The sequence below is a fragment of the Callorhinus ursinus genome, unplaced genomic scaffold (genome assembly GCF_003265705.2).
Source record: "Callorhinus ursinus isolate GAN/ISIS: 27379988/994484 unplaced genomic scaffold, GSC_fseal_2.0 scaffold4, whole genome shotgun sequence".
Taxonomy (NCBI): Eukaryota; Metazoa; Chordata; class Mammalia; order Carnivora; family Otariidae; genus Callorhinus; species Callorhinus ursinus.
In genome coordinates, this window is record NW_027397066.1 from 90703131 (window position 1) to 90716060 (window position 12930).

A 12930-nucleotide genomic window follows, 5' to 3' on the forward strand; every position below is an offset into this window, starting at 1 on the left:
CTGTGAAGAAGAAAAGGCCAATGCTGCGTGCAAAGGTGAATTGGGGCAAGTAGGAGAAGGGTGCATGAAGCCAGTGAGGAGTGCAGGGGGGGGGGGGGGGTGGGCGGGTGCATTCTGAATGGAGCAGGAAGGAGTCACCCCCCACAGTATGGCCTCTAAGTGATCAAATTATGAGACTGTTTCTGGACTTGGCTCAGTCGTGTCACTCAAGATATAAAACATAATTTCAAAACATCTTGGACAAAGGTTGGCACTTTATTCCATAAAATTATCATCACCTTTATAATTACTCTTCAGATTGAAATTTCAGGAAGTCTTCTTTACTTCATTTCCCACTTCCTACAACATGTCAATCTTGCAAATGGCAAGATTTCATTCGTTTTGATGGCTGAGTAATGGTCCATTATATATATATATATATATATATATATATATATATATATATATATATATATATACATAATATCTTCTTTATCCATGCATCAGTTGATGGACATTTGGGCTCTCTCCATAGTTTGGAGATGTCAAATTGAACTTTTTTCTCATCTTGCTAAGAATTTGTCATGTAACTTTTCAAATATTATGAGTGCACAAAGAGAGCATTCAAAGATAAAATGCCAAGTCTTTGTTTTTATTATTCCAGTGCCGAATATTTTAAAACCATTTCTATGTGAAAAATATTGATAATTAAATCCAGCAATTCCATTGTAATTTATTTTCCTTTTAGAAATAACTACCAATAAGTAAATGAAATAACATTACTGTGTATCAGAACATTATTCACATCAGAAGTGGAATTATATAAATTGCATTATGAATACCAAGATGGATACACATTCCAGAGTGTGTTCATCAGATAGAGGTAAGCATGTGAAAGCCACATAATCATATAAATGAATATTGTTCAAATTATTGTGTATACAAATGGTGTTGGGAAAACTGGACAACCACACGCAGAAGAATGAAACTGGACCACTTTCTTACACCATACACAAAAAATAAATTCAAAATGGATGAAAGATCTTAATGTGAGACAGGAAACCTTCAGAATCCTAGAGGAGAACACAGGCAGAAACTTTTGACCTCAGCTGTAAAAATTTCTTACTAGACATGTCACCACAGGCCAGGGAAACAAAAACACAAATGAACTATTGGGGACTTCATCAAGATAAAGTTTCTGCACAACAAAGGAACAATCAACAAAACTAAAAGGCAACCTATGGAATGGGAGAAGATATTTGCAAAGGACATATCTGATAAAGGGTTACTATCCAAGATCTACAAAAAACTTATCAAACTCAACACCCCAAAAACAAATAACCCAGTTAAGAAATGGGCAGAAGACATGAATAGACATTTTTCCAAAGAAGACATCCGGATGGCTAACAGACACATGAAAAGATGTTCAACATCACTCATCATCAGGGAAATACAAATCAAAACCACGATGAGATACTACCTCATACCTGTCCTAATGGCTCAAATTAACAACACAAGAAAAAACAGGTGTGGCAAGGATACAGAGAAAGGGGGATTCTCTTGCACTACTGGTGGGAATGCAAGCTGGTGCAGACACTCTGGAGAACAGTATGGAAATTCCTCAAAAAGTTAAAAATAGAACTACACTATGATCCAGCAATTGTACTACTAGGTATTTACTCGAAGGATACAAAAATACAGATTTGAATGGATACCTGCACCCTGGTCTATGGCAACATTATCAACAATAGCTAAACTATTGAGAGAACCCAAATGTCCAGTGACTGATAAATGGATAAAGGGATAAAGAAGATGTGATATATATATATGTATATGTATATGTATATATATATATATATATATATATATATATATATACATATATATATAATAGAATATTACTCAGCCATCAAAAATGAAATCTTGTCATTTGGAACGACTTGTGGATGGAGCTAGAGTGTATTATGCTAAGTGAAGTAAGTAAGTCAGTCGGAGAAAGAAAAATACCATATGATCTCACTCATATGTGGAATTTAAGAAAGAAAACAGATGAACATATGGGAAGGAAGAAAATATAAAAAGGAGAGAGGGAAACAAGCCTTAAGAGACTCTTAATGATAGAGAACAAACTGAGGGTTGATGGAGGGAGGTGGGTGTGGGATGGGCTGGATGACTGATGGAGATTAAGGAGGACACTTGTTATGATGAGCACTGGGTGTTGTTTGTAAGTGATGAATCACTGAATTCTACTCCAGAAACCATATTGCACTGTATATTAACTACCTAAAATTTAAATTAAAATAATTAATTAATTAAAAAAATAATGTGTATAACAGCTTATGGTTATATCCTCAAAAGAAAGAGATAAATGGAAAGCACCAAGAAATTATAACCACTATTCCAAATTGAAGCCAATTCCTAAACTCAAAAATGTTTTGAAAAACTTCATGTTAACTGTGCATTCATGTATTACCAAATTAATTGACTGCCTTCTATGTGCCAGGCGCTGTGACAGAAAAGAAATTATTAAATATTGCAAAATAGTCAATCTTATAGCTAATAAACAGTGGATTTCATTAAGTGTAGTGGAAAGAGCCTTGGACTGGATGTCTAAATGTGGCTCTTCCCTCATCTGGCCTAGCGACATTTGGAAGGTTACTTAATCTCACCCTAGGTTATAGTTTCCTTATCTGTAAACTAGATTATATCTAAAATTTCTTTGTAGCTATAAATTGCCATGTTTTTATGAAAAACAATTTGTGTTTATTTTTAAATAAGTTATGGTTGAATAAAATCTTAGGACAAGTTAGAAATATTGGTTAGGCTTTGATGCTAATGAAACCATGCTCATAATTTCCATTTGACCTAAGTTCTACAACAGTCTCATACCAGGTGCTACTGACCAGCTTTGCAGAGTCCTGATTCAAGGTTAGGGCATGGGTGTGATAGATAAGTGGCAATTCAACTGCAAGCCCAAGCCCTATGAAGGTAACACCGTAATCTCACCTTTGGAGACCGAAGGACAACACTGAGATTCATACATTCTGGTTGATTTTCCATTATAGAAACTACTAGGAAATCTCTCCAGGAACTTGGTAAAAGGCAGAAAGTGGAAGTGGAACCAGGACAATTGCCCTTTTGGTGGCTGCCTTGAAAAGGCACTGACGGTTTGAGGATGGTGACATTGGGAAGCTGAAGAAACCAGGAGAAAGGACTTCCTTTATTTAAAGATGGATGGTGCGCTCCTATGTCCTGAGCAGCAGATCTCGTAGCCAGTTTGGGGTGAACCCAAGGCGCACGCACTGCGTATTATTCAAAGCCAGTTTTTGTTTAGATCCCCCAACAAGAGATATTTATTCTGTGCCTTCTATGTACTGGGCACACTTCTAGCAATGGGGATACCAGAAGTTCCTGCTTGGTGGAGCCTACAGTCTAGTAAGACAGGCAATACACATAATGAGTAACTAAGGGAAATGACTTCAGGTGCAGAGAAGGCTATGAAAACTATGCAATTGTGTAATGGGATAGAAATGTAGTGGGATGGAAGTTCAAGAGGGGAGGGAGGAAGGCAGTAATAATGAAGCTAAGGGCTCCTAAGAAAGTGACAGATGGGGCGTGAGAGGCGCAAAGAAGGCAGCCTTGCAAGGTTGTTAGGGAAATGTGTTTTAAGGGAAGAGCCCAGAAAGAGAACTCTGGAATGTTCAAGGAACAGAAAGAAAGCTCGAGTGAATGGAACCCAGGGAATAAGAAGAAAAGACAACTTGAATACTTGCAGGCCATAGAAAAGACTTTCCATGTTGTTTCAATTGCATTGGGAGGCCACTGAGAGTTTTAAGCAAGAAGTAACACTATTTACATTTTTAAAAGATGACTATGGCTCCCATGTATGTATATTGCATTGTGTAGGATTGAGAAGGGAAAAGTAAACTTTATATAGAAAAATTTCATAAAACTTTTCTTTAATAAAAAATAAAATCAGATTTAAAACATTTGCTCTATCTGCATGGGTCTCTGCGTGTCACATGTCTTCAGTAAAAGCTGGATAGGGTCTATTTCTTATTTGACTGTCCTGTGACCCATGTTGTAAAAACAATCTCCAAGGGTAGGAGTGACAATAAGTAATGCCCAAAAGATGGCGCAGGACGGGCAGGGTCGGGGCAGGCGGGAGAGAAGATTGGGAAGGAATGGGTAGCCCACGGGGGGACATCTCAGCACAAAGTAAAGATCAGTGATCAAAAATATGATTTATGGCAAGATGCAAAAAGAAGGAACTCAGATAAGTAGTTAATCTTATCCCAATAAACAGGACAACAGGAAATGGATTTGTATTTTCTAGAGACAGTATAACGTCTTTTCTGAGTTTGCTTAACTTAACAGATCAAGATTTGGAAGGGCCAGTTATTACAGTCCAGGGAAGTAAGAGGTGCTAATAAACATCTAGCCTTTTCATGAAGGACTAGAGCCAGTATACTAATATGTGTGTGTTTATTTTTCACTAAATACTAAGTAACATATTTTTAGGAAAACGCACAGAACAAAGTAAGAATAACAACACAAAAAACTGCAAAAGAATTTTCTGATAATCTTATATGGAAAAACCAAGGAAAATGATTTTTTTTAAACACCTTGATTTATGCGTTCCAGGCTTTTTTATATGCATGTATTTTTACAAGAGGAAATTTGTATTATACATATTCTGTTGTCTGTCTTTATCATTTAATGTATGTACACAGAGATCACATTTTTTGCATTTTCTTTTTTTACAATGTCTATATTCGTTATTAAAACACTTAAATACAACATTACAATAAAAATTGGTTAGTATTTTAGAGAGAAAAACTGGTAAAATGCTGTTGTATAGACTTAGTCCAATTTTTAAATTTGTAATTTTTACGGGGAGCAGGGGTAGAGGGAGAGGGAGAGAGAGAGAGAGAATCTTAAGCAGTCTCCATGCTCAGCATGGACCCCGATGCTGGGCTCCATCTCACCGCCCTGAGATCATGACCTGAGCCAAAATCAAGAGTCAGGCGCTTGAACCACCCAGCGCCCCTAAATTTATAATTTAAAAAGGAAATGAGTTTTTCCTTCAACTTAAATTTTATGTGATCATCATTTTATCCACTCATTCTATGTGTATATCTTCTGTGAATTTGGCACCATGAGGTATAGTTTGGGGAATACAAAGAGATTAGAAAACATAGTGAATGACCTAACCTCAATATATTGTATGGGGAAAAAGGCATAAACATGTCAAGTACGTAAAAACAACTCAAAACAGCAAATAAATAAGTATAAGACAGTGTGCAACACACATTCTGCAGCACTTTGGAACAAAGAAAAGCCAATTCCATGAAAGTAGAGTTCGTGTCTTTAGTCAAACACATTTGTGTGCCAAACATTGCACCAAATACTATGAACACAAACAAGCAAGAGATAAAATCCTGAAGCTCTAGAGCCATGCTGTCCACTAGAGTAACCACTAGCTGGGTGTAGAGCACCTGAAATGTGGCCAGTCCAAATTGAGATGTGTTGTACGCATAAAATACACCAGATTTTGGTAGTATGGACAAAATGTAAAATATGTTATTAATTTTTGTATTGAGTACATTTTTAAAACTTTGCATGAAGTGATAATGTTTTGGGCATATTGTGTTAAATAAAATATATTACTAAAATTAGTTTCACCTGTTTCTTTTTCATTTTTTAATGTGGCTACCAGAGAATTGAAAGTTACATATATGGCTCACATTATACTTCTATTTATCAGTGCTGCTCTGGATTTTAAAAATCTGAACAAGAAAATAACAAATTAAAGCCATACAAGACAACCTCTACAAAGTACAGGGAGATAGGAAAGAGAAGCTGAGATGGTCAAGCACTTACGATCCACCCAGCAATTTGTGAGGGGGAGGGACGAGTGTTGGCTGATGCCAATAAAGAATTGCAATTCTCATTTAAAAATCAAACATGGAAAGGAATGAGGAGATACAATGTTTTTGTGGGGAGTGATGATACTCAGCTTTAGACAAACTTGAATTGCAGGTGATGGTGGGATATGCTAGTGGACACAGACTGGCATCATTGTGACCTTGAGTCTCAGAAAATTCTGATTAGTGATGGAACGGGCCTTTTCTGAAAGATGTAATGGTTGCATTATCCAAGGGTGGGGGAAGAGAAAGAAGGGAAATGTCTGACTTGTGGAAGAACTACATTTAGAGGAAAAGAGAAGACATTAAGAAGACAGAATGGGGAGAGAAGAACCAAAGCAATGGAGTGTCATTGAAGCTGAGGGAAGAGGTTGGGGGCAAGGAATGGTTCATTCTTTTTTTCTCTGTGCTTTTGTTTATATTAGTTCAGTCTTCATTCACTACACATTTAATAAACACCTGCTCTATGCCAGGTATTGCGAGACTTGCTGTAGACATAGCAAGAAACACTGGTGGTGAAAATAGTGCTGAGTAGAGGGAGGTCTGGCTGAGAGGCCTGTGGCGGTGGAATGACAAATGTAGAGATTATAAGCTTTGCACAAGTGACATTTAGTCACCAAAGCCATCAGTGTATCACAGCACCAAAACAAGAATATAAATTAATTAAAGACAGCATTAGAAGATTACATAATGCCTCTATAAGGCATATAATGAAGTTAATCAAATATTTCATTATATTTCTGTTTGCCATATAGACATAGCACAAAGCAGGTGCTCAGCCTCAGCACCAATGACAGTTGGACTAGGTGAGGCACGAGGAAGCTGTCCTATGCTTTGTAGGCTGTTTAGCATCATCCAGGGCCTCTACCCACTAAAGGGTAATAGCAATCCCCTCACCTTCCCTCCCTGAGTCTTGACATTCAAAGATGTTGCCAGATATTTCCAGATGCGCCCTGAAGGGAGGGCAATATTGTCCATGGTTGACAACTACCAGCCTGAAGTAAAAATTCAATAATTAAATAAAACTAATATGTTGGATAATGAAAACTAGCTAAAATCATGTTGGAGGATAAGTCCTTCAACTTTTGATAGCTTAATGAATAGAATTTAATTTCTTATTCAGGTAAGGATCCACTGGTCGTGTAGAGATGGGAAGGGGTATGTGGTCGTTGGGAGGCTGAGACTCCTTGCATCTTGTGACTCTTCCATTTTCAGTATATGACTTTCCGGATTTCCATGGATGTCAACATTTAGCTGGCAGGCCAAGGAAGAGAGTGTGGGATCACACAGGTGGTATTTATACACCAGGTCTGAGGAGAATATATCACTTCTCTCCTCATTCTGTTAGCTAAAATAGAATAACGTTTCCACGGTAAAGGAGACTGAAAAGTGTTGCCCCACTGTGAACCCAGAAGTAAAGGGAAATGTGCTTCATGAACAACTAGCCAGTCACTACCAAAAGGCCACGATTACCTTAGACCTCAAACGTCATTTTGTCCTTATTATCAGATTTGAGTGTCTACATGAGTTGGATTGATAAAATTGTTAGTTAAGTCTCCATATGTCTTATTGCCATGTGCAGACACAGGTCGTTTTTTTTTTTTTTTAAGATTTTATTTATTTATTTGAAAGCGAGAGCATGAGCAGGGGGAAGGGGCAAAGCGAGAGGGAGAAGTAAGCTCCCCGAGGAGCAGGGAGCTCCACATGGGCCTCAATCCCAGGACCCTGAGGTCGTGACCTGAGCCAAAGGCAGATGCTAAACCGACTGAGCCATCCAGGCGCCCCTGTATGACACTATTGCTTTAGAGTTGGCAGTTTTGAGTTCGGTTGCTAAAGGAAGGCAACAAAACGAATACGGGTTCCTCTGCTGAGTGAAACACACTCATTTTGCAAATAATTTTACAAGCATTTGGCGCAAATGAACACTGCTGACCTTCAGAGAGATGCAGGATAGAATGTTAGGTGTTATGACTGAAATCACAGATTGGATGGGAACTTGAACTCATAGCTAGAGTTACGTCAGGAAAGCAACATGCCTGACTCTGCATATACTTATTTCACGTCTATAATGCTGTAGCTGAGACATGCGAACCATCCATCATTAAGAAAACGAAAGAGCATTTAATAAAATCATCTGCCATGAGAGCTCACTCGGATCCTCAAATCTATGACTTATTTGAAAAATAGAATAGTTTGCATCAAACAGCATTAGTGCAGGACTCTTCTCATGCTTATTTTTTATTCTTTCACTATTCTAATATTTGTCATCATTTAACGAATAAGCTAGGCAGTACTTATACTACCTGGGCTACAAATCCAATTTCTCAGCACCCCAGGCAAGGGGAGCACCCTCGGGGCACTGGAGGGCACAAAGTTATGCAAGACCCACCTCAGCTCAGTGCATGATGAGGAGGCGACCTGATAGGCTTGGTGATAAATAGGCATGTCTTCTATGTTGGACCTTGTAGTACATTTTCCTTAGAAACAATACTGAGATTTGTTGCCTAGGCTAGCTGCAGGATCTATACAGTCTATAAGATAAGCAAAATACAAAATTATTCATGGAGAAGTCTGGATGAACCCATAAATAGTATTAAGTTCCTTTTGTTAGATTTGGAGGCAGCATGGTGTGGTAAGTAGCAGCTGGGGCTCATAATAACTAACTCATGGAATTGCCGGATGCATTAAAAAGACAGCAAATAAAAGACATCTGGCAGCAAGTATGTACATGAAGGTTGGTTCTGTGTCATTCCATTTTCTTCTTCTTTGCTTCCACCTGAATGCCATTACCTTTCTTTACATTTGTTTCTAGAGTATTCTGAAGTACAAATAAAACGACCTCTGGAAAATAAAATAAAAATGTATCCCCCTCACAGGACAGGTCTGTTCAGATAAAAATCAAGTTAAATACTCAGAGCAGCAGTGATAAGAAATGAGCATAAACTATCAGCATATAGCTGAATAATCTTTACAAGTATGTGAAGCTAGAAGGCACTTTGCCTTGGATATGATCTTAGGTCTTTATACAAATGTTAACAGCAATTGACACAGCATTTTTCTTCTATGTATGGATTTTTTCTTCTTTTGAGTCACTGCAGTGTCCCAGCAAGGGAAATCCTACAGTGAGGGGGAGGCCAGGGTGGGACAGGCATGGCTAGCTGACCACCAAAGACAGGTCCCCCCCTCCTGAAGGGTAGAGCTGTTGCTGCCTGCCTGTCCCAGCCTCTTTGCTTTTAAGAGGAGTCATGTGATTAGTTCTGGCCAATGGTTGTGAGTGAAAGCAAGACTTAAGACAAAAGCACACTAAAAATGTGAGAAGCCAAGAAAAGAGAATACCAACCGTAGAAACAACATTCCTGTTACTCAAATGGATGACTTTGATCCTTTTAATGAAGTTAAAGCCTTTACTCCCAAAGAAAACAATAGTGAAAGAGAACTTTATTTGTTAAAATTAATGTGGTAATAAAAAAACTTTCAAACCAAACAGCCAGTGTTAATAAATAAAAATTAGAAAATTACAGTTATTTCCTCTGAAAGAAATAATATTCCTGAAGATGAAGAATGGATCTATTAGAATTTTTGTGGGAGACATACTCTGAAATCATCATTACTAGTATAATTCACTCAGACCTTTAAGAGAATACCAGGTGAGTTATTCTCCCTACACCACTGTTATTTTTGCAGACTTCTGCAGATAGGAGAGACAAGATAGAGAGAGAGAGAGAAAATATCGCCAAGAATTTTAACATTACAAAGACTGAAAGAAAATGTTGAGTGAATTCAGCACATTAGGAAGTTTTAAAACTCAGAATCTAGAGCTATTGTTTAGTGCACTGAGAAAATTTATAAAGATAATTTTGAAATTCTGAGAGCAATAGGAATCTGGGCTATATTACCACTATTATTTTTCTTCTGTTGTTTCTCTATCCTGCCACAGTTTCCCAGTGTATTAGTGACATTAGGGAACCCGGTAGGAAAGCAGTTTAAAATTATAGAAATAATAAATCCTTTTGTTTTATTTTCTTTGCTTTTCTGAGTATTTTCAAAACCTCTACATTCTAAGAACAAAGAGTTTACATACATGCCTTTAAGAGTATTTACTAACATTTTTTTTAATATCCACATTTTAAAGTTTATCCTAGAATTCCTTGTCCAGTAAATTTTTGTTAAGAATTAAGTATTTAATGAGTCAATATATATCCGTTGATCAATTGAAAAAATGAATGACTGAATAGTGGCCCAGACATTTTTTGAGAGGTAGGTAAAGTGAACTACTGATTTTTTCCAGGGTGATCCAAATGGATAACAGAAATATGATTGTTGGGGTGCCTGGGTGGCTCAGTCAGTTGAGCGTCTGACTCGTGATTTCAGCTCATGTCATGATCTCAGGGTCCTGGGATTGAGTCCCCAGTCGGGCTCCGTGCTCAGCGGGGAGTCTGCTTGAGGATTCTCTCCCTTTCCCTCTGCCCCTCCCCCCATCTCTCAAGTAAATAAATAAATAAATAAATAAATCTTTAAAAAAAATAAACATGATTGTTGCTTGTGACTTATGAAACCCTGGTGCATGTGGGTGATCTGGGCGGAGGACATCATGAACACAATCTGTGTACCCCAGAAAACCCTGTGGAAGGACTCTCAATTCAGTCTAGAAACAATAAAGAATAGAGAAGACACAAACCGATCGTTTCATTGATTTTTATTTTTTGTTGAATTATGTTTAGATATGTTTTGGAGGTTTCTTCTCATCAACTTCTTTGAAGATCCTTCTTCTTTTCCTCTTGACCCTCTTTCTCACTCTACTCTTCCTCATCTTCCTTGCTGTGTAGTTGTCCACATTGTGCCAGTCATTGGACAAATTCATTATTACCAACCAATGAAAGTTAGATATGGCACGCTAAACGTTTTCTGTCCTGATATCTGCAGATATTTTCAGCTCCTGGAAAAAGTTAGTTGAGTTCACTTAAACTTAAAACCAGTTGGACCCTTGAAAACATTTGCTGAGTTCAAATAAAAGATGAAGAATAGGAAATAAGACATAATTGACCAGGATCACACTGAACATTGCCAGTATGGATTTAGAATTCCTGGTCTACCAAGTCAAATGCAATGGCACTCTCCTTTTCCAGTTCTAACTAAACTTTTAAAGTTCAGAAATACCTGGATTGACCATTGGGTTTATCAAATTGACATGCTTGGTAATGGTGACCCTGTGGCGAGGTGAAGGCAAACGGGTTCCCATTCTCCTTGTTCCCTATAGTAAACAGCCTGGTTTGCAGATTCTGTTTCTTCTGTTATGACTATAGCTTGCCATTGTTGTTCATTATTTCGCTGAACCACGGAGTTCAGCTCTGATCAATAGGAGTAAAGAGTCAGTCAAATAGTCACACTATTATATTAATTACTGACAACATTTTTGGAGATGTTCCTAGTTCGCAGGTGAGCTGGCAGCACCCCATGTCCATAGAAGGCCCAGTAGCCTCTGGGGTAAATGTCATTCCTGGGACCTGACAGAAAAGCTTTAAACTGAAGCTCCAAGTGAAAAAGGGAGGTCCACATTGTGTATTCAGTATTACAGTGGGTCTCTTGCACCAATCTACCTGCTGTGGGAAGGAATTAGCCAAGAAGTCCCTTACCTCCTCCAGATCAGGTACGATTTCCAGGTCCTCATCTCCAGGGAATTTCTTTCCAGTGACTCTTGAAATTTGAACTGAGTTTGTTTTGTCTCAACATTTCTGGTATATTATTCCCATTCTGGATTCTTGGTGCTCTTTTCCCTCCTTTCTATTTATCCATTCATTTGTTTATTCACTAAGCAATCAATGAACATTTATGACCTGTGTGGAACAGATATTGGACTTTGTTCCTCAGGTACAAAATGGTAACACGCATTATCAAAAGTTCTGGGCAGGCGGAACGTGGTCTAGGGTCTACGATGAACGGCTTTGCATTCACTCCACGGGCTTGAACTGGCTAAGTGGAAACTGACCAGAGGTAGTCTTTTCAAGTTACTTGCATCTGATGTAGATTTTTCAACACAGGATTAGCCAATATAAACTGTTTAATCTAGGTGAGTGCCTCTGACGGTTCATTGGTCTCCTTCTAGGAATAGATTCTCTCTCTCTCTCTCTCTCTCTGTCCTCCATCAGTAGCTGCCTTGACCTTTGCTGTGGATTAGATTTGGCTTTCAAGATCAAGAGCCTCCTGCCACGGACTCAATATTTCAGTGTCAATGAGAGGAAGGACAGCAAGTATGCTGCCATGGAGTGTAGTGTCATCAGATTATGAAAGCTGGGGGCTTTGTATTTAGTGAAACCTAATGTGTTGATCCTAGATGTGTTTAATGCACACACTGGCTCTGCTACACCCACTTATCTGGCTGGCTGATTTACCACTACAACATCAGGCGACCCCTAACACACTGATTCTGATAAGACATAGTGCCCTTCACTGGGTGTAGGCAGTCCTTATGGGGTGGGACTAAGATGCTGTGGTTAGAACTGGGACTTAGACTCAAAATTTACACGGATGTGTGCATGTGTGTATACACATACACTACATACATGGATTGAAGGTATTTTATTTCTATCAAAAATATTACATTTAAATAACGAATCCCTTATGGTGGAATTTTTGGCAGAAGAGGGGAGATCTTTTATGGCAGTCGACCATTCTTAATCCCCCTGGAGTGCACGCTACCCCAGAGGTCTATTAGCTACTTTGTTCAGTCTAACTACAAGCGTAGGGCCTGGTGGTAACAATCCTGTCTTTCTAGATGCGGTTCAATTTAAGAGTTTCAGGTGTGTTTGTCTCAGCTGAGATTTTTTTAAGAAATGCTTCTGGTTTAACACAATTTTATATACATTCTTCCAAGTATTTTTCATTTTAGTCAGTATACTGAGATAAATATGATCCACATTTTCCCTTTCATTTAGTGAAATGTCAGGAGATCTTTCCAATAAAAAAGGGGCTTTCTTGAGGGCTCAAACTCAGGAATTTGATTTGCCAAAATTAAACGTTATGATTT